Genomic DNA, 22,740 nt, shown 5'->3' on the forward strand with positions numbered 1-22,740 from the left:
TTTCCACTTGGGTTGTCAGGATGACTTCATAGAGGAGGTGACATTTGAACTGAACTTGGAAAGGGGATAGGATTTGGATATCAATTCCTAACACTTTATACAGTGCTTACTGAGTACCAGATAGTCTTCCAAGTGCACTAAAAATAGTAACACATTTGGGCAAACCACAATCCCATGAAGTAAGTATCATTGCCACCCCCATTTAACATTACGGAGGTGGAGGCACAGAAAGATTAAGTGACTGGCCCAAGGCCACACAGGTAGTAGATGATGGAGCCCAGAATCAAACCAAGATAGAGTCATGCTCATACCACTGCCTCTTGGATAAGCAGAAACAGGGTGGGCCCAGGGGTCCAAGCAATAGAATGAGCAGAGTCAGGGATGTGAGGAAACATGGCCCCCTCATGGAAAGCAGAGGTGAGTCTGTCAGGGCTAGAGTGTTTGGTGTATCAATAGGAGTGGGCAAAGATGAGGTAGAAAAGGAAGGTGGTTTCAAGCTGGGTTTTCAGGCACCTGAGGGTAATGTGTCTTAGGGAGCTTTGAGGGGTGTAGTAGTGGCCATCACCCCAGTCCTGACTCCAGAAGGGAGGCATGCCCCTCTGAATCCAAGCCCCGCTGAGCCAGTATTGCCCATTTCCAGGAGGCCTTGCTAAGCCCCAGCAGCAGCCACTAAGCTTTGAGGTGAGTGTTCATTCAGGGACAAGAATGGAAACTCCATCATGTTTACCACAGGAAATACCACTGCATCAAGAGCCACCCCCCTTGGGAGGCAGGTTCCATTCCTGTTTTGTTTGTTTGGGGACTGAGTGTTGTTATTCCTGTGTTTATGTCAGGGAATGTTTGCTATCAAAAAACAAAGTCCAGGCAGGGCCCCTACCAATGCAACAGTTACAGAGCCCTTGCTCAGGCATTTCCGGGCGCTAGCTTCCACCTAATGGATTTCTCCATTGAACAGCATCAAAGACCTCCTCTCGTCTTAAAGGGACTGGTGCTGAGCGGAAGTCATTTGACTCTGGAAGAAAAGCAGTTTCTAGACTTGGCATCCTTGCCTGTCTCCAGCCTGGGTGAAAAGTGAAATAGGCTTGTTCCCCGAACCCCAACAATAAGGAGCAGAGACCCCCCCTCCAAGCATGGGCCCTCAAACCTCCTCCCCCTGGGGAGGCATCCCCAGGAGCCTGCAGGGCTCAGGCCTTGGGGAATAGCCCTAAGGAAGCGGATCTTACTAACCAGTTTTCAGAACAGAAAGCAGGAGAGGTGATACCACAAGCTTCGGATCTGCTCACCTTTATTTTGCAGATGAAAGAACTAAGACTCAGGAGAAGGGAGGAGGGTCCTGACTCGGAGAGAGAGTAGGGGGAGTTCTGCAGAAAATCCTTCCTCTTCTTCAAGCCCTAATCCCATCTCTTCTGCTGTGGTCCTCACTGTTCTTCCCTTCTTTGATGGCATAAAATATGGGTTGCATAGTTTCACGCTAGGCTATGTAGCAGCACCCCCTGGGCTTCCTCCTTCCCTCCTGCAGGAGATGACAACTCTCCTTCAGCTAGGGCAGAAACCAAGGACTCATCTCCCCCTCCCTCCCCCTCCTCTTCCCCAAAGCACCCAACAATGGGCCATGTCCTGTGGGCTGGTAAGACATATTGGTGTGATCCAATGAGCCTCCCCATTGACATGAGGGATACACTGACCACTGAAGCCAGTAGTGACTGAGGACAGGAACTGGAGAGTGGGCAGGTGGTGAAAAGAGGACAGAAAAGATAATAGACAGAGTCTCTGACAAGGAGGGGAAACTATTTCTCAAGAAAAGGGGGAGAGTCATGACACATTGCTAATGGCCAAAAAGCTGAGGAGGGGAAACAGAAAATTGGTGACCCAGTTATGATCTCCACAGCGCTGATACCCCAAGTCCTGTCTTATGCACAGCTGGAAACTCGTGCCTTGCTCTGCTGGTGGCCTTGAACTTGCACTCAGTTGTGCCTCTAGCGCAGGTGTGGGCATAGGATTTGCAGGTGTGACTGGTGCACCGAGCCAGCCCAGCGACACTCTCTGGTCTGAACCCTGTGGGACCCACAGCAGGTGCTCACACATCCAGCTTCAAGGTCTCATGCATGAGGCAGCTGGATTGGAGGCTGTGTGAGGAACAGAGCCAAGCTGATCCGTGTCTGACTTATTTCTGCATTCTTCCTCCGCATTCTCCTGTACCTAGTGCAGTGCCTAACACACAGTGCATGCTCAGCAAGGCCTGGCTAATTACAGTAATCACAGAACACCTGCTATATGCCAGGACCTGTGCTAGGCACCTTACAAAGATGATCTCATTTTGTCTTGACAGTCCTATGAGAAAGGTGTTGCATTTTTAGCCCCATCTTACAAATGCGAAAAATGCATGCTTGGTGAGGTTAAAAATGACTTGTCTGAGGTCACAGGACAAGTTCATGGTTGGACTAGTACTCAAGTTCAAGTCTATCTGATACTAGACTCAGGCTCATAACTCCGTGTTATACTGACAAATGAAAGAAACCAGAATCCACAACTCTAACCTCATTAGTCCTATGCTGAAGCAAAAGACATGAATTGATGAAATGTGAGGGTTCTGAGATTCATCCCCCTTTTGCAACGCAGACACGCACCCACACATGCACACACATAGCAGGCTTTGAGAACATCTTTTTTGTGCAAATATTACAACCCCCAGCAGGGAAGTAATTCTGTGAAGCACAGGCTGCTGAGGGTTTGGGGGAGGGGGAGGAGGGCCTAACCCAGGGCTGGCTTCACACTGGAAGTATAAAGTCAAAAGGACAGAATGCAGCTGATATCCTCAGCAGGGAACCAAAAAAACCCTAGGGAATGGGGCTGCCCCTTTGCGACCTTGGGGAGCCTCTTGGGGTGCTCCTGCTGCCTCTTCAGTGGCAGGAGGGGCAAGAGGGTAGGGTTATTTCAGCACAGCAACTTGTGAAGCCCCGGCAGGGTGGGCGGGTGGGGGGTCCTTGGTCTGAGCTGCTTATGCCAAGCACTTCCCAACACCTGCAGATCACAGGAACTGACTTGGAAAGAGGAGATCCAGGAATGCCTGGGTGGTTGAGTTGGTTAAGCATCTGACTCATGATTTCACCTAAAGTCACAATCTCAGGTCTTGGGATCGAGCCCTGTGTCAGGCACCTGCTCATTGTGGAGTCTGCTTCAGGTTTTCTCTCTCTCCCTCTGCCTCTACCCACTGCACTCTCTCTCTCTTTTTCTCAGAAATAAATACATTTTTTTTAAAAAGAGAAGATCCACCTCTGAGGCCTTGGCAAGCCGCCATGATGCCCAGGGCCTCGGGCTAGTCTCCAGGAAACAGGAATTGCCCGCATCTCTTTCTCAGTAAGGACTCCCTCAGCCATCCTATTTAGAATTGAACCCATACCCCTTTATGCTTTCTTTTTCTCCTACTGGAGAAATTTATCATCAAATGACATTTTTTACTTATCCATTTTCTTTGCTGTCTGTTACATGGTATGGACCACAGAGGCAGGGGCCAGCGGGGTGGAGAGGGGAAGGGATGGGTTGGTTTGCTGGCTGCTGAGCCCCGGTACCAAGAATAGTCCTTGAGAAGAACTTGTTGAAGGAATGAATTCACTGATTTCAATTCTTTTTGAGCACTACACAAAACACGATGATATTCCCATTGTCATGCATCCCCAGCCACCCCTGAGGGGAAGGCATGGCATTTGGGAGCTCAGCCATTAAACTGGCCGGTGGGAGATCCTAACTTAGAACAAAGAAAAACTCTTATAAACATGACTTCCCTGCCAAGATCAGTTACTGCAATGGTCACTCTTGAGAAAGGGCCTCGGTGACTGAGGTTCAAAGCTATTCAGTTGCATACAAAATCAATGAGACAATTCAGAAGTGCTCTGGGCACACATGCAGGTCTCCTACAGCATTCTTTGTTTACCATGACTATCAGCAGACAGGATCTAAACTGCAGTAGGGGTTGATGTAGCACTTCCTAAGCAACCTGGGTCAACAACAACCACAATAGAAACAGGGGAATTCCCCTGTTACTGACTAATAATAGCTCATTTCACACTCAAAGGCTGTGTGACCTCAAGCAACTTACTTGACCTCTCTGAGCCTCAGTGTCCTTGTTTGTAAAAATGGGAATAATTATGGTGCCTGTTGCATGGGGCCACTGCGAAGTTTAAATGAGTTACTAGATGTAAGGTACTTGGAACTAATGCATGGTACGTGTTGAGCACTCTGTAAGTGTCACGTGTTATTTGTATTGTCATTTCTGGATAGTGAGTATTTCTAGGAGAGGATCTATATGCCCCCTCCCCCCATGTCCAGAACAAAATATGTAAGCACATTTTGTTAGTTGTTACTACTGTTCTCAGGATGATGACGATGATGATTAGGAGTAGGTCTGGTATAATTACTTGACTTCTCTGTCTTTCTTAAGAACTGTGAGCTCCATGAAGTCAGGCAGGGACCATGATTTCCTAGAGCCCTAGAACATAGAAACTCCTAAACTTATACACAGTAGGTATTCAGTTGACTCTCATACGACCTTCACCCAGGGCTTTGCTAACTCTTCTGCTACTTTAGGACTCAAATATTCCTAAATATGAGTCAGCAGTGCCCCTCCCTCCTGGGGGGAGGGAACAAAGGATATAGAGACCTCAGTCCCTATTTTCCCTGAGGAAATTCACGGTCAAGTACATCCAGCCCTCAGAAATCACTTCCAAGTCATTAATGAGCAAGTAATTGAAACAGATAGGTGCAGACGGTGACCACTGTTACCAAAGAAATAAATTGGGTGATGATAAAGAGTATATGTGTATGTGGGTGGCTGGGGGAGAAGGGGGCAGACTTTGACTTTAAACGACTAAAGACTGCTATGAGGTGGTGGCATTTGAGCAGAGACCTGAAAGATGGAAAGGACGCAGACTGCAAACATCTGGGAGAACATTCTGGGCAGCGGGAACAGCAAGCACAAAAGCCCTGAGGCACCAAAGTGTTTGGGGTTTATTGGAATACAGTGTGGGCGAGCATGCCTGGGTTGTTAAGCAGAAGGCTGAGGCTGCAGCGGCAGGTGCGGATGTAAGCCATAGTAAGAGAAGCCAGTGGAGAACAAGCCCAGATGACCCAGAGCCTTCCCTAAAACAACCCTCAAAACATATTGCGCAATCATCCACAGTCTATTGGAAAAAAGGAAAGAGTGGCACCCAGTCACGCATTTCCCCATGATGGTTATGGACATTTCCGAACAGCAAAGCCTGTCTATTCTGGACTTCACCAATTCCAACGTTGAACGAGTCCACACAGAGGCCAGGCTATGATGTGGTGGGTTTGCTCTACTGCCTCCCAAATGCCACCAGATAAAAGCGGAGCTTATCTGTCGAAAGAACAGACTCTCCAGCAAGTTTGAAATCAGCCACGGTTGTGTAGCTCACAGAGCAGTCTTATCTAGCCGTTAAAGTAGGTTGATGAAGACTCTGACTTGGCTGCATATTATTAGCCTTTTTCATATTGACATTAGTGGAAAATGATTTTTTAAAAAATTTATGTAGGCTCCATGCTGGGCGTGGAGCCCAAAGTGAGGTTTGAACTCACAACCCTGAGATCAAGACCTGAACTGATTAACCAACTGAGCCACCTAGGGGCCCCCAAAATGATTAAAAAAAACCCCAGAGCTTTGGTGGAGGGATATTCAATATATCAATTTTTTAAAAATTGAATCAAATCTTGGTCTCTGCGCAGTTCACTGGAACTTCCTGAGCATCTGTTGGTATATCTGTGATGAAACATTTTGTTTACATCCTGGGCAGGACATAGTAAACTCAAAATATACCAAACACAAGGACGGGCTTCCTATCCTCCCCTGCTCAGCCCTGGAACTTTTGTTCAGAATCAGCTTCTAGGTCTTCGTTCTTGGAACATACCTGGTAGATAGTCCAGGCCGTGTCTTTTTCATCCTTACATCTTAGAGCTGTTCTTGTGACCTTCAAGACTTTTCTTTTCCAGCAAAGCCCAGCCCAGAAGAGAGTACATGGCAAAGATCGCGTTCAACAAACACACGTTTGCTCCCCTACGTTTCCCAGCCTCCCTTCTAGTTAAGTTTGAGACACGTGACTAACTGACCAGTGGGGAGTCATCAGAAGTAGTGGGCAGCATTTCTGGGCTGAGAAAGTTAACAGGTGGTATGTACTATGACCAAACTGCATCCTCTCTCCCAAGTTCCTATGTCGAGGCCCTAACCTCCAGTCCTCCGGTGTGGCTGTATTTGTGTTAAGGAAGTAATTAAGACCGAGATCAAACGAGATGATGAAAGTGATGTCTCTGTCTCTGTTTCTCCTCCCTCGCCCTCTCTCCCTTCCATGTGAGGATGCCTGTGAGAAGGTGGCAGTCTGTTAGCCAAGAAGAGAGTCTCACCGGAACTGAAATGCCCAGCACCTTGATCTTGGTCTTCCTGGCATCCAGAACTATGAGAAAATACATTTCTGTTGTTTAAGCCACCGCATCTGTGGCATTTTGTCATCGCAGCCCAACCTGACTTAGACACATGCTTCTTCATCTCTCTCCTCCCTGCTATGACGATCTCAAAGATCACATGTTCCAGATAGCTCAGCTTGTTCTGTGAACAAGAAATAGACTTTCCTGTGTTAAACCACTGAGATTTCAGGGTTTCTGCATTACTATGGCATAACCTAGCCCATCCTGCCCAATCAATGCCCGGTGGCAGAGAAAAGGACATGATATATATACCATGTTAGTCCAGACACCTTAGGGCCAAAGCAGATGAGTGCCCAGCACCAGTGAGGCCTGGGTATTCACACAGATGCAAGCTATTCTTCCTGGGTCCTGGGATTCAGCCCATGATGAAGATGTCAAGGGCTCAAGGAATCCATTGAGGTTTCACATAAGAAAGCAAGAGCTCCAGCTGCTAAACATTGTCTCCCGGAAGCCCCCACTGAAATGCATACCAGTTCCCTTCAAGGGCTCAGTCATTTATCCTGTGACAACCAAGAGGCACTTTTTAAAAAAAACATTTTTTATTTATTTGACACAGAGAGAGAGATCACAAGTAGGCAGAGAGGCAGGCAGAGAGAGAGGGGGGAAGAAGACTCCCTGCCAAGTACAGACCCTGATGCGGGGCTCGATTCCAGGACCCTGAGATCATGACCTGAGCCAAAGGCAGAGGCTTTAACCCACTGAGCCACCCAGGCGCCCCGTTTTTTGTGGTAAAAAAAAAAATTTAGATTTAGCCAGCCGGACTCCATTTAGATGATCCCAATTCTGTTGGCCACATCCAAAGCATCACAGTCAAGAGCCAAACACATCCCTTCTTCTCTCCATCGGGCCTGATTGGCATGTTGACTTTGGCCATGTCAGTGTCATAGAGCTTCTTCCCAGCCTGTTTGATCTGGTGCTTGCAGTCTTCTGTTTTCTTCATGGCTGACTTGGTAGTTGGGGGAACTTGATGATGGCACAGTGGTCAGGCTTATTTCTTGTGGGGGCTCTCTTTTGAGGATATTGGGCTGCCTTCAGAGACACAGTGTCTTGGGCCGTTGGAAAATAGGTGATGCATGGATCTTCTTTTTTTGTGTGACTGTGGACACTTTTCAGCACTGCTTTCTTGGCCTTCAATGCCTTTGCTTTGGCTTCAGCTTCGGGTGGGGCTGGGACTTCCTTCTTTTCCTTTGGCACCATCTTCGTGAAGAAAGGAGGAGGCATTTTGTTTTCTTTTTTATTTTTTAAGATTTTATTGATTTGAGAGAGCACAAGCAGGCAGAGCAGCAGGCAAAGCAGCAGGCAGAGGGAGAGAGAAGCAGGCTCTCTGCCAAGCAAGGAGCCAGATGCAGGACACTATCCCAGGACCCTGTAATCATGACCTGAGCAGAAGGCAGATGCTTAACTGACTGAGCCACCCAGGTGTCCCGAGGAGGCATTTCTTAAGGACTGATTTCTCAGGGAACAGGATGGGCCCGAGGTCTCAGGGCCATGCTGGGTCACAAATTAGAGGCAGACTACACAGCTTGGACCAAAGCGATGCCTCCCTTGCCTGTGAGGGATTTGAATTTCACTGGGAGCAGGAGTGTCATTGCACTCCTCCAGGTTCCCTGTGACTTCTCACTGGTATGCCCCTCTTGCTCTGGGCTACCTGTGTGACCATCTCTATAAACCGTCCATGAGAGAGGATGGAAACAAACTTTGGGGACTTGGTTTTTCTTTTTTTGTTGTTTATTTGTTTTTAATGCTTGAAAGACTTACCTACAAGCATCTCCTCCCATCTGACCTCCCAAATTCTCCTTTATCAAAGCCAAGTTCAAGCCTTGACCTCTCCTATGAAACCTTCCCTGACTTCCCCTTCCTACTGTCATGTCTGCTGATCTTTTAATAGTAACTATAACCAACACTTATTGTATACCACGATGTACTAAGCTCCCTAGTAGCTCATATTTCTTATATTGTATCTCATCTGATCCTCCTACATCCCAAGGGAGGTGTTATCATCCCTACTTTACACCCAGGGAAACCGAGGTTCAAAGAGGGGAAGTGACCTACCCAAAGTCCCACAGTTCATAGAGGGCAAAGCTGGAGCCCAGGCCCATCAGATTCTAAGATCCCTACTATAAACACTACTCTCTCCTGCTCCCAACAGCTCAGCCTCCATTATTATATGTTTTGGATTGCTCCCCAATCCCCATAAGCTCTTTGAGGGTAGGGACAGTTTTTTCTAACTGGTTAATAATTAGCCTTTCTCTTTTGACCAGAACTTTACAGTTCATATAGGGCTTCTACATACTTGGTGTCATCTGATATTTACTACATTCCTGAGACATCTGTGTTACCGTCAGCTAACAAATGAGGAGACAGAGGCTCAGACAGGTCCATGAGTTGCACAAGACACGCATCCAATGAAAGCTGCTCTTTTGGCTGGCCCAAGGTGCCACTCGCTTATGAATTGGGCACCAGCTAATCCCTTCCTCCTCTCCTGGCATTAGGGTGCTCTAAGCCTCATTTCTGTCCAGTTGAGAATAGCTGGGCTCCATAAAGGTCCTCGTTTTATTTCTGATCCTTGGGATTCGGAGCAGAGTTGTGCAGTTGCCAGCCAACAGGATGTCAGTGGGATTTCTCCTGTAGGCCTAGAACTGGTTACTAGGGCCTAAAGCTGAGGTCAAATATCAGATGAGAACTGCTAAGGGACTTCCAGCAGTGGGGGGGCCACCACCGCACTGCTCCCAATCCCCTCCTGCCCCTTCTATGTAAGCAGAAAGGGTGGACATCATTGGGACCAGGAAATTTGGGACTGGTGCTGTAGCTTCTTTCTCCCCCAGACCCCAAGCCAGGTAAGAGGGTTCCAAGAGAAAGCCATCAAGATTGGGGGGTCTGTGAGGAGAGGACAATGGCACCTCATTCCTCAGATCAAGTGGCCACCTCAGAAGGTAGTGAAGTTTGAGCTGTTTTACCTCATCCTATCCAAGAGGACTGGCCACTGGGCAAGGGGACCCTGAGGGGAACGGCCTCTGGGGATACTGCCGGCAGCAGGGGTGTGTAAGTATGAGCATGAGGGCAGGGGGCTTGGTTGGAAGAAGTGGTGGCTGACTAGTTTCTCCCATATCAGGAAACTCTGAAGTGGGGTGGCCTCCAAACACCTCCCAAGTTGGGGATAGTGACTGAAGACAGCGTGGAACACTATCCCTGAGCTCCTGCCATCAATTTGAACTCTCTTCAAAGAGCTCCTGCAGCGGTGCCTGGGTGGCTCGGTGGGTTGAGCCTCTGCCTTCAGCTCAGGTCATGGTCTCAGGGTCTTGGGATCGAGCTCCGCATCGGGCTCTCTGCTCAGCCGGGGAGCCTGCTTCCCCCTCTCTCTCTGCCTGCCTCTCTGCCTACTTGTGATCTCTCTGTGTGTGTGTCAAATAAGTAAATCTTAAAAAAAAAAAAAAAAAAAAAGAGCTCCTGCAGCCCCTGCCTCCTTGTGGCCCCTCTGGGGTCAGACTGGCCTGGCAGCCAGATGGAGAACAAGGTCTCGGTTCTCAGCGCTGTGCCCAGGGCCAGGGCCAGGGAGAGGCAGGTGAGGCTGTCACTGTCACGTGCTTACCCTGCCCTCGCCCAGCCCTGCAGTGGGTGAGCGCCTCCCTAAATTCTGCGCCCTGGGCACCTCACCTGCCTCACCTCCATCCTAGTCCTCTTTGTAGCTGCCACAAGTCCCGGGCTGGGTTCCCTGGGGTTCACAGAACCTTTCAGGTCCATGAAGATATTCTAGGCTTGGGTGCTGAGACGCTAGGGATCTGGAGCTAGCAGGGCAGCCAACTTCGACTGGGACGCGCAGGCCGAGAACAGACAGGCTTTCCCAGAGGGGAAAAGTGTGTTGGGGGCAAGCACCAAGGAGGCAGCTTTCTGCACCACGCCCTAACAAGCCAAACAAAACTGAGGTCATTCTGCCCCCTGGTGTCCCCTTCTGTCACTGCAGTCACTGCCAGTGGCCCATCTAAGTTTCAGGACATTTAGCATCACTTACATTCATTCATTCAACTATTCGTTTGTGCCTCACACACTTATTGAGTGCCCCACTCTAGGCTCAGCGCTGTGCCATACACTGTGGGTACAAAGACGAATAGTACAGAGACCCCTCCTTGCAGGGTGCTGTAGTCCAGTGGGGCAGATAGACACACCAAGAGATCATCCCGGTGCATTTTAATAAGTGCTCTGTTCAAGATTATGTGGCACAAAGGGGGACTGCTTGGCTTAGGGGAGGCAGGGGACATGGCAGGAAAGCTTGGCGAGAAGAGGTGGGAGTTGAGTTTGCTGATTGACTGAGTTCTTTAGGTGGCTGAAGGAATAGATAGAGATGGGTATATATGAAGGCATGGGGTCACATGTAAGGACTATAGAATGTTCCATTTGCTGCAGCCGTAGTGTGCATTTGGAGGGACAGGGGAAGATGAAGTTAAGAACTGGCTGGTGGTCAGGGCTTGGAGGGCATTGCGTGCCACACGGAAGGCTTAGACCTGATCCCTAGTTGAGCAGGAATCCTTGAAAGGTTTTGAGCAGGGTAGTGACATTGTTAGATTTGAATTATTGTGAGTTTATTACAGCCACTTTGTAGAGAATGGGTTGTAGAAGTGTAAGGCTGGGGAGGCTCTTGGGAGGGTTGCCAGATGAATAAACAAAAGAAAAGAAAACAGGATGCCCGCTGAAATTGACATTTCAGATAGACAACAAGTTTTGGTAAAATTCTATCCCAAATATTGTCTGGGATATGCTAAAATTTATTCTTTATGTACTCAAAATTCAAATTTAATGGGGCATCCCATATCTTATCTGGTAACCTTATCTTAGAGCCACCAAGGAGAGATGATGGAGGTTTGGACTAGGGCAGAGGTAGTAAGGTTGGATAGAAGTTGAAAAAATTCAAGGGGTATTCAGGAGATAGAAATGAAAGAACTTGGGAATGACATGGATGAGGAAAAGTGAGAGGGAGGTCAAACATAACACCCAATCTCCTGATTGGGCTGTTTGCTCTGTGTTGGGTCCTCTAATCCCACCTCACCCCAATTAACACATACTCTGAAGTCAAAGTTCCTTCCTAAAATATCCCAGAGAACCTCTGAATGCAGGAGCCAAGACAGCCTCCAAGGCCCTGTCCTCTCCTGCTCTGGCCGGCCTCCTGTCTGGATCATTTCGGTTCCACACCTGCTTGATTCTGCATTTTGGTCTTAACTCTTGCTTGGTCCAGCTAATTGCCCAGGGTCTGGTGCCTGGAATCAAGCAAGGGCTGCTTTAGGCCTCTGTTCTTTGCCTCTGTGCACCTCTCTTTGCAACAGCTAGCATGAGGTGCCCAGGCCAGGCCTCCATGACTGACTAGAACAGATTCTTCCTGCCAGGGAGGGAAATCCCAAACATTCCCAGACCACAGATTTCCCCTAGAGGCTTTCTCACCCTCTAGGGCTGGGGCTTGAAGGTGGCCTGCTTTCTCAGAGCCTCTTGTGACCCAACATTGCCACCTAGTGGTCGCATAGCACACTGCAGTCCAAGGTGAGATGGTAGATACCGCTTTGCAGACCACTAGGAGAGCTCCACATTCCTCTCTCTCCCCTGGCAGGGCACATGGGTCCTGCTTCTGCTGGTGGTTATCCATCCATGATACTCCTCAACTCTTACGAATCCGAGCAACACATCCGTTTGGTGGACCTGCTGGTACAGAGGTGGCCCAAGATGGCATCCAAAGAACTGAACAACTAGGCCTTGAGGTCTCTCTCCGTGGCTGGACTCAGGAAATTGGGCTCCAGGTTGAACCGGAGACTGTCATAGTCTTCAAATTTCCAAGCCTTCCATGGTTGGTAGATGCAAACCTGGTATCTATCTAAAAGTAGCTGTGTTTGCAGTCCCTCCCACACCTGCTTGTGGACATTCCCACCCGGAAAACTAGAGGGGCAGAGTGGGTCCCACAATTGGGTTCCCCATGGTGGGCAAGTTGCTAGCCAAACAGTGGGCCCGGCCACTTTCCAGCATGCCACCTCCCTCTCTGGGGTTACAACCAGTCAGAAAGAACTACCAAGTGCCCCTCTTTCCTCCACACCAGAGTCTGTGAGTGCATGGCCAGAGCCAGCATTCTATGCCCTCCAGCTGAGGAGCTGAGAGACAGCAGGCCTCAGACGACCCTGTGGGCTGTAGCACAAGGCTGGTCTGGAGTAACTGGAAAGGTCTTTTAAGGAGACTGGCTCAGGAAATGCAGCTCCCTCCCTTGCCTCTGACTCCAGGAACTTGTCAGGAGGGCCCGGGGACACACCAGGCTGTGTCACTGAGGCTGAGATGATCACTAACCCACTGCTTGCATCTCCCACAACATCTGACTAGAATGGTGGGCCATCCCCAAAGAATGGCATCCTCTCCTAGCACGTTTCAGTCATCAGCAATTGTCATGGCCCCTGGGAAGCCTGGACCTTATTTTCCTAGGCCTACGACTTTGGAGAAATCTATAATTTATCATGGAGCTCATCTGTAAAATGGGAATAATAATAATACTCACCTCATAAGGGGGTCACCCAGGCTACATGAGTTAATATATATAAAGTGCTTCATTGTTTGTTGTAATTACTACTTCTCAGGGTCTGAGCTTGGGCCCCTGCCAGGATACTAACACAAACTAGGGTCCAAAGTGCCTCCAACTCTCTCCCTTTCTCTTCCCCTTAGAGACTCCGGTTGTTGAGTTGAAACAGGAATTGCTTCATCTTTTGCAGGGGCTTTGAGTCTTCCCAAATGAGGATGTCTGGAGGTTCTGTGGATCAGGACAGGTCAGGCGACTGGGGAGCCCATCATCATGGCCATTAAGTCATGCAGCTCCCCAGCAATCTTTCAGTAACTAATGAAAACAGCCAGCCTCACCTCCTGGCCTGATGGGCTGTGGTCTGCTTAGGCCAACGAGATATGCTCCTGAGGCTTCACCTTATGTGAGCCGCTGGCCTGCTCCATCCTACTGGCTGCTTTAGCCCCATTTCCTGGCTGGCTCTGAGAGGTACACATTTGAGAAGCCCGGGGACAGAGACTGAGGGAACAGCAGATTCACAATCCCTGTGTAGTTCACGCTCTGTTTAGGTATGTGCTCGCTGAGTGGTAGGAGACCGAAATCCCTGCACTTAGTCATTTTTTTAAATCTCTCTTTTTGTTCTGAGCATATATACATAAATTCCTAGAAGTTAAACGCTACAGTTACATGATATGTACTTATATCAAGGCCAACCTCCAGGTTTGTGGGTGTTCTGTTAAGAAGCCCCAGCCTCCAGTGTTGGGGGGGGGTCTCATACCACCACAGTCTAAAACAGGAGTCAGCAAACCTTTTCTGTAAAGGACCAGACAGTAAATATATTAGACTTCGCAACCCACAGGGTCTCTGTTGCAACCATTCAACGCTGCTTTTACCATGCAAAAACAGCCATCGACAACATGTAAAGAAGTAAGCATGGCTATGTTCCAATAACATTTATTTACAAAACCAGATGGAGGGCCATAGTTTGCCAATGCCCAAGAGCAACTGAGACATAGTTCTTTTTTTTTTCATTTTTTAAAAGATTTTATTTATTTATTTGACAGAGAACACAAGTAGGCAGAGTGGCAGGCAGAGAGAGAGAGAAGCAGACTCTGCACTGAGCAGAGAGCCCGATGCGAGGCCCGATCCCAGGACCCTGGGATCATGACCTGGGCCAAAGGCAGAGGCTTTAACCTGCTGAGCCACCCAGGCGCCCCTGAGACATAGTTCTACAAGACCTGTCCGAGGCAAATTATACAAGAGTCACACAGGAGAGTGCTATATCAAACATAGGGTCATCGAGATTCTTCATGGACATCTTAAATGGAGCCTTTCTGGCTGGGTAGGTGGGCAGGGCTTCTGGCTTAGGTTCCTCAATAGTATGTCCTGTGCCTGCCTTCACAGAGCAGGCCATCCTGGCATTCTAGGTCCCTAGATTATCACTAGATTAAGTCTAAATCTCAGCCAGGGCCGCTTCACATAGGTATTGGCCTCTTGCCTGCACCAAGCCATTTGTGTTAGCTCACTGGCTGACGCCAAGCACACCACCGGCCAACCCTGGGCCACCCCTTCCCCTGCCTGTCTAAGGAGAGAAAGGACATGAGGACTGCCAGGGTAGATGGAGCTGACATTCACTGAAAACACAGGAAAAGAAGGAGGTTTATGGGGGTACAGTGAGTTTGGTTTGTGATGTGTTGAGTTTAAGCATATAAGCATTTGATTTATCTGAATTCAAGTCTACTCATGCTGCCAAAGAAAGAAAAGATGATGATGGAAAGTATTCTAGTGATTCCACCTGCAACTGAGCCTGGACTCTGGAAAGAATGTGAGACAAAGAAGTAGGTCTGCCGCTCCTTCAGTGAGTCCCAGTTCTTCCATGGCTATCATGGTATGAGCATCTGTCTGGGCGGATATGGGTCATGCATTTAAAGCCGCTGTTGTGGGGTGCCTGGCTGCTTGGGTAGAGCAAGAGATTCTTGATCGTGGGGTGCCTGGCTGCTTGGGTAGAGCATGAGATTCTTGATCTTGGGATTATAAGTTCGATTACCCTATTGGGTGGAGAGATCACTTAAAAATAAAATATCAAAAAACAAAGCTGTTCTTGTATAGTGTGTGTGTGTGTGTGTGTGTTGTTGTTGTTGTTGTTGTTGCTTCCTGGGACCATTATTTCACTTTGGGATATTTAAGGGATTTTTTTGGTTATATTCCATTTTTCCTGAAGTAATTGTAGCGTATGCTGAATGGGATGTGATGCCACTGTAAATGCGTCTGAAGCAGAAGGTAGTGGGGAAGGACACTGCTTCAGAATTTTGAGATTCACTAGTGGACAGGTGGCAACAGCAGACAGAGGCGTGAGTGCGGTTTTTGGAGCAAGATTATGGAGTAGGAAGAGAAGCGGCCCAAGTCCAAGGCCTACAACCTAGGATGTGCTGTCATTTACCAACAGGACCAGGGAGGGAGATGAGCCTGCGACAGAATGTGGGTGAAGTGGGAGAGAAACCAGGAGTTTTGGTCCTGGCAGTCTGGTGGAGGGAGTGTTCCAGAAGTGGGGAAGTGCTACTGAGAAGTTAGAGAAGGTGAGGGCTAAGAAATGACCTTTGGCTTTGGATACATGGTGGTTACTGGTGACCTTGATGAGAGTGGTATCAGAGGGAAGGGCCAGAAAGGGTAAGGGGTGAGTGGAGGTGAAGAAGTGGGGACAGTAAGTGGAGACAACTCTTTTAAGTGTGGCTGTTGGAGACAGATTGTTAGAGCGGGAACATGCAGTCCTGGGGAGAAGCAAAGGAAATACCTCCATTTTCTGCCATCATCTCATTTTTCCTAGAACCTTGCCCCAAAGAGTGTAGTTTTTGAGGGCTGCCATAATGAAGTACCACTTTAAGCAACAAATATTTATTCTCTCACGGTCCTAGAAGCCAGAAGTTCCATATCAAGGTTGGCAGGGTTGGTGCCTTCATAGGGTTGCCAGGGACACTCTGCTCCTGGCTTCTCCCAGAGCTTCTGGCCGTTTGCTGGATGTCTTTGGTGTCCCTTGGCTTGTAGATGCAGCACCCAGATCTCTACCTTCATCCTCATATGACCTTCTCCCTGTGTGTCCCCGTGTCAAAATTTCCCCTTTTTATAAGGTCATCAGTAATACAGGATTAGGGCCCACCCTCCTCCAAATTAATTTCGTTTTATTCGACAGATGACATCTGCAAATAAGGTCAAAATGACAGGTAGGAGGTTAGGATTCTAACACACGAATGGGGCGGGGGACACAATTCAACCTATAACAAGCCTTTTGGTCTCATTCTTTCCACTTCCTCTCCAGTTGTCTGGCCAGAGATTATTCTGTTCCTTCCCATTCACATCTGTGCCTTCCCCTCTTCTAGCTGCTTATCGCTTCCATCCCTCCTTCCCTGCTTACCCCTCTCTGAAGATCTGACTCATCAACTTTCTGCAAGAAGACTTCCCGCCCTTGTTGAAACTTTCTAAATAACTTGCAACACTGAGAGATGGTGAAGGAAGAAAGAGAAGAAAGTGATATTTAATTCTGCCTGTTTTCAGCAAGATGGGGCTGAAAGCTCCATGGCCTTTAGATAATTTCTGAGAAACTGTTTTCGTTTTTGCTGACTTTGAGGCCGTAAGTAAGAGATTGTAAGGAGAACAGTCAATAAAGTTCCTCAAAATAGAAAGAAATTATCATGAAACCAGAAAAGTAACTGCAGTCTCCAATACAGTTTTCCAACTGGGAACACTCTCCTCTGCCACCTACTGGCCACAACTACAATCAGTAAATGATCCTTGCTCCTGGGAACGAGGGTCACCGTTAGAGGTAGAGAGGTGGCCCGTGGTCACCAAATGGCCCTTGCAAGTGTGCTTTGTGTCAGGATGTGGTTTACAGCCTCATGCCCCAGGGAGCTGTGAGGCTGGCTGGAGGGCCCCTCGGCTGCCTGATGGAGTGCTGGTCTGACGTGCTAGAAGCTAGAAGCAGTTTGCAGATGCTGGGGACAGAGCAGGCCGGGGATGTGAGGGAGTGGTATGGAGTGGGCTGGGCTCTGTGCCCGAGAGGCCCTCTCCAGCCGCCTACAAGCCCGAGAAGGACACTGTGTCTGTTCATTCCAACACACAGACGTTTCTTTCTTTTATGAAATAATGTTTTCTTTAATCTTTTTCTGATATAAAAAAGTAATGCATGCTCATTGTAAAACATTTAGAGAACCAGACAAATATGAAGGTAAAAAAATAATTTAGGTTGGCATTGGAGGGTGGCTTGGGGGACTTTACCATAATCTCCAACAGCACCCCCGAAGTCTCTCCAAATATATATGCAGTTTAAGGAAAAACTCTGCTTGCTATGCAAAGACAGCTTCCAGTTTCAAGACAAAGTCACTAGCTTCTTTCTGAAAGGCTTCTAAACCTTCCTTTATAGACATTCTGGAGCCACCGCAGCCCCAAATCCCACCACCCAGGGGTAACAGCTAGTTATAGAATGGAGCATCGACTTCCACTATTTTTGTGCCTATGGATTATTTTTTAAATTTTACTTTTTATTGAGATATAATTGATATATAACATTATATTAGTTTTAGGTGAATTTGCATATATTGCGAAACGATAACAGTAAGTCTAGTTAACATCCATTACGACAGAATTGCACATTTTTTTCTTGTGAGGGGAACTTTTAAGATCTACTCTTAGTGTGGCAAACCATAAAAGACTCTTAACAATAGAGGACAAGCTGAGGGTTGTGGGAGGGGGAACTGAGGGGGGATGGGCTAAATAAATGGGTGATAGGCATTAAGAGGGGCACTTCTTATGCTGAGCACTGGGTGTTATACTAAGTGATGAATCACTAAATTCTACTCCTGAAACCAATATTACACCACATGTTAACTAATTTAAATTTAAATAGAACCTTGGTTAAAAAAAAAAAAGCATCTACTCTTGTAGCAACTTCCAGATATATGCTACAGAATATATACAAATATATGCTATTTTAAATTTTTTACCATTTTACCATTTTTTAATTATTTACCATGCTATACATCACATGTTTAATTTTTATGTATTATCTTTATATCTGATTTCTTAAATTTAGGGACATTTGGTACATATCTACTCAGAAGCCTGCTTTTCTGCTCAATGTTACCTCTTAGCATTTTCCCTGTCCCCATTCCTCAGCAGCATTATTTGTAAAGGCTGCATATTTTATCCATAAAATATATAACGTGTTTACTCATCTTCTGTTTCTGAAGGGTATGTAGATCATTGCCAGATTTTGCTCTAATGAATAATGCTAGGATGACCCTGTGTGGACTTAACCCTTTGTGCTCCTCTAGGGTCATTTCCTAGAAGCAAAATTGCTACTATGAATGTTTCTAGGCTCTTAATACAAGACCACATTGCTTCTAGGAAGGTGATACTCATTTACCCTTTGACAAGCAGCAGACACACATGTTCGCCCTCCCCTCTGCCAACACTGGAGTTGTAGATGACACGGATTATTGGATGCTAGACTTTAGACTAGGTGCTGGGGATACCACGGTAAGGGAAATAAACCATGGTCTCTGCCTCCACAGTCACTGACCCAGTGGGAGAGCGGCCTGATCCAATAATGAATGTGTAAATCACACTGTGATGATGCTCCGGCGGAGACTGTAGCATGGGAGGAGTTGGCTCTGTGGTGAGCAGTCAAGGAACAAGTCCGTGTAGCTGAAGCGGAGAGAGGTTAGGGTTAGGAGGCTGGAAGTCAGTAGCACTCAGATCTGCAGGGCCTTGTGGGTCCCAATTCTGGGAAGTCACTAAATGGCTTTAAACAGAGGGGTGATGTGATTAAATTTACCTTTGGAGACTCACTTACAAATTGTTTTTAATTCTTAAAATTGTGGTGAAGTAATGAAATTTACCACTGTAGCCATTTTTAAGTGTATGATTCAGTGCTGTGAAATATATTCATATTGTTGTGCAACAGATCCCCAAAATGTTTCCAACTTGCAAAACTGAAACTCTATACCCATTAAACAACAACTTCTCATTTCTTCCTTCCCCTAGCCCCTGGTGATTACCATCTACTCACTGTCTATAAATTTGACAGTGCTAGGTACCTCATACAAGTGGGCTCATACAGTACTTGTCTTTTTATGACTGGCTTATATCACTGAGCATAATGTCCTCAAGGCTCTTCCATGATATAACGAGTCAGAATTTCCTTCATTTTTAAGGCTGAATAATATTCCACTGCATGCAGATACCACATTTTGTTTCCCCATTCATCCGTCAATGGACACTTGAACAAATGGACACATTTGTTATTGTGAATAATACTGATATCAAAGTGGGTGTGCAAATCATCTGTTCAAATCCCTGTTTCCAATTCTTTTGGATCTTATACCCAGAACTATGATTGATGGATCATATTGTAGTTCTAACTTTTTGAGGAAACTTGAGTATCACTTTTATTTTTTTTTCCAAAGATTTTATTTATTTATTTGACAGAGAGAGATCACAAGTAGGCAGAGAGGCAGGCAGAGAGAAAGAAAGGGAAGCAGGCTCCCCGCTGAGCAGAGAGCCCGATGTGGGTCTCGATCCCAGGACCCTGGGATCATGACCCGAGCCGAAGGCAGCGGCTCAACCCACTGAGCCACCCAGGCGCTCCAAGTATCACTTTTAAAAAGCTAATTCAGCAAGGCTGATTTTGTTGGTTACAGAACAAAAGAAAATAGAACTGATTGGCTGTTAAACGCTGTTAACTTTTTGGACGACACTAATATAATTTACCAAGTACCCTGTACACACCCACAAGTGAACTTCCCTCAAGTTAATAGAGCTCAGTATGAATAACTAAATGTATTCATATTTCAGAAACACCTATTATATGCAGACTTGTGTCTTTAAGTGCTTTGAAGGACAGTCTTTATTTATTAACAAAAAAAATCGTTGAGCACTGATGATATTCTCAGGCATTGTGGGGAAATCCAAAATATGCCCAGTTTGGTTCCTACTCTCATGATGCTTCTAGTCCCAGATGGGCAACAACACCTTTTCTGTGTGGTGTGTTAAAACAGTGTTACAAAGGGAAGGTTCTAAGAGTTCAGAGGAAGCAGGAGTTGTGGGAATAGACTTCCTGGAGGAGGTGACATTTGGGCTTGATAGGGTTTGGGCAGGTGGAGTGGTGGGGGTTAGAGTTCCAAGCGACTGACACAGACTGAGCCCAAGAGGAGTTTAGGGAAGATAAGGGCATGATAAGGTCAAGACTGGGAGTTTTGGCCAGAGAGGTGGGCGGAAGAAACTAAGGAGAGCTTTAATAACAGGCTGAAGAACTGGAACTTCTGTGGTTAAGTGGAGGCTCAGGACTCTGAGGGGTTTTGATGAGGGGAACAACATCAAAGCATTACATTGGGAGGATTAGTCTGGCAGTGATGTGTGTAGAATAAACTGAAAGGGAACTGAAAAATTAGTCAGAAAGGGATTAAGCAGGACATGCCAGGCCTGAGGTAATGAGTGTTTGAATTTGGTGGTGGGCCTGGGAAGTAGGCAGTGGAAAGAAGGAAAGAAGGTCAGATGGACGAGACTATGAACAACCTGAATTTGGCCCCATGAGAATGTCCCATCACACCCTTTCTCCCCTCCCCTCCTTCCTTCCCTCCTCCTTTTCCTTCCCTCTTTTTTTCCTCTGTCTTTATAAAAAAATATTATGTATGACTTAGGATGACCAGTTCAACTTATTTTGGTTTCCTTCAGAACCTTGCATAGTGGCCTACACTTACAGGTGCTCCATAAATATTTGTTGAATTGCAACTGGTGACTGATTAGAAGTGGGCCAGGGACCAAAAATAATCAAAGGTTCCAGTCTGGCTGATGGGAGAGAGGAAATGCCAGGAGATGTTGGTCAGAGTCAGGTTAATTTGACCTACCGGCGGGTCACCTGGCTGATGTGAAATCTTGGATGTAGCTTGAAGAGAGATTTCAAGGAGCATCCCCACTTTCATCCCCACTCCAGCTGGGCAGATACTAGCTATATATAAAAGCCCAAATTTTGGTCTGGGGTCATATTCTGGTCTGCCACTAGCCAAGTACCAAGCTAACTAGTGTTTCTGAGCCTGTTTTATCCAACTATGAAAGGGGGATAAAGTAGTCCGTAATAAAGTCGTTGTCAAGGCTGAAAGTGAGGTTAAATGTATTAGTACAGCATCTGGAGTAAATGATAGCTGTAGTTGCTTGCGACTATTACTGTTATTAAGGAGAAGCATAAATCATGAAGTTCTAGAGTGAAGTCATCCATGGCTTCCTGTTGCCTGTAGAATAAAAGGCAGCCTCCTTCCCAGGTTCCACAGGCTCTGCCCACCTCTCAACAAACACCCCTACCCCCACCCCACTGTGTTCTGTCTGTCTGTCTCCTGAACACAGCAAGCTGCTTTGCATTTGCTCTTTCCTTTGCTTGGAATGTTCTTTGCCAGATCTTGTATAGCTGGCTTTTTATGGGGGCAGGTGCCTATATACTGTGCAATCATCCTTCAAATCAAAATATGGGACCCGTTGGTCTCCTGAGATTAGGTCTTGGCAACCATCATCTCCTCAAGGCAACCTTCCCTGACCAAGTCGGCTTGCTGTGCCCTCTGGCACGTCACCCTGCCTTATTCTCTCCAGAGCATTCGTCCTACTCTCCAGTTACCTTGTGCATTATTTCCATCTGCTTTACCCCATCCTGCCCCATGGTGGCTATATCATCAGCACCTTGAACAGCACCTGGCACATATGAGGCCTCAATAAATACTTAATGAATGGCTGATATTGAAGATGCAAGGCAGGGGGTGGGGTGGGGTGGCGGTGGTGAATGATGGGAACAAGTCCAGTGAGAGTGGGAAGAGATGGACTCAAAGCACAGCGACAGAGTTAGCCTAGGCAAGAAGGAAGACCACTTACTTCTGACACAGGTGGAAAGGGAGAAGGATGAGGTAAAGCTGTGACATTTTGATTTGCAGAGCAAGACTTTGAGGGTTGCTTTGGCTAACCACTTTGACATTTTCACAAAGTAAAGGGTGTGGCCACCTACTGAGAGCGGAAGGGCTGAGGAAGAGGTCTGGGCCTTGAGGCCAGTGGAAGTTTAGGAGTAATTATACTAGCTGCTATTTATTTAGCACTTGCGCAGCAGGCACTGTTCCCGGCCCTTGAAATGTACTAGCTGATACCATCTCATGATGATCCAGTGAGGAAAGGTACTATTATTACTTTAAGATGGGGTAACTGGGGCGCCTGGGTGGCTCAGTTGGTTGAGCATCTGACTCTTGATTTCAGCTCAGGTTGTGATCTCGGGCTTGTGAGATCAAACCCTCCGCTGGGCTCCACGCTCAGCACAGGGTCTGCTTGGGATTCTCTCTCTCCCTCTGTCCTTTCCCCCAACCCCTGCTTAAATAAACAAACAAACAAACAAACAAACAAAATGTGGTAACTGAGGCCTAGAGAGGTCAATATACTTTTGCGCAACTTTGGACACCTAGAAGTGGCACAGCTAGGATTTGAATCCAGGGCAATCTGATTGTTGGAGCCTAGGTAAAGAACCACAGCAATTTCCTGCCTCTCAGTCCCTGAGGCGCAAGTCTATGAAGGGTCCTCAAGAGAGGAAGAGGAAGACTGTGGAACAAATGATATATGTAGACCTACAGCTATGCCAGGAAGCCCAGAAATGGAGGTGCTGGGGGTGGTGATGACTTTGTTAGGCTTGGCGAAGTTGGAAGCCGAGCTACTCT

The sequence above is a fragment of the Neovison vison genome, chromosome X, assembly GCF_020171115.1.
Source record: "Neovison vison isolate M4711 chromosome X, ASM_NN_V1, whole genome shotgun sequence".
NCBI classification, from domain to species: Eukaryota; Metazoa; Chordata; class Mammalia; order Carnivora; family Mustelidae; genus Neogale; species Neogale vison.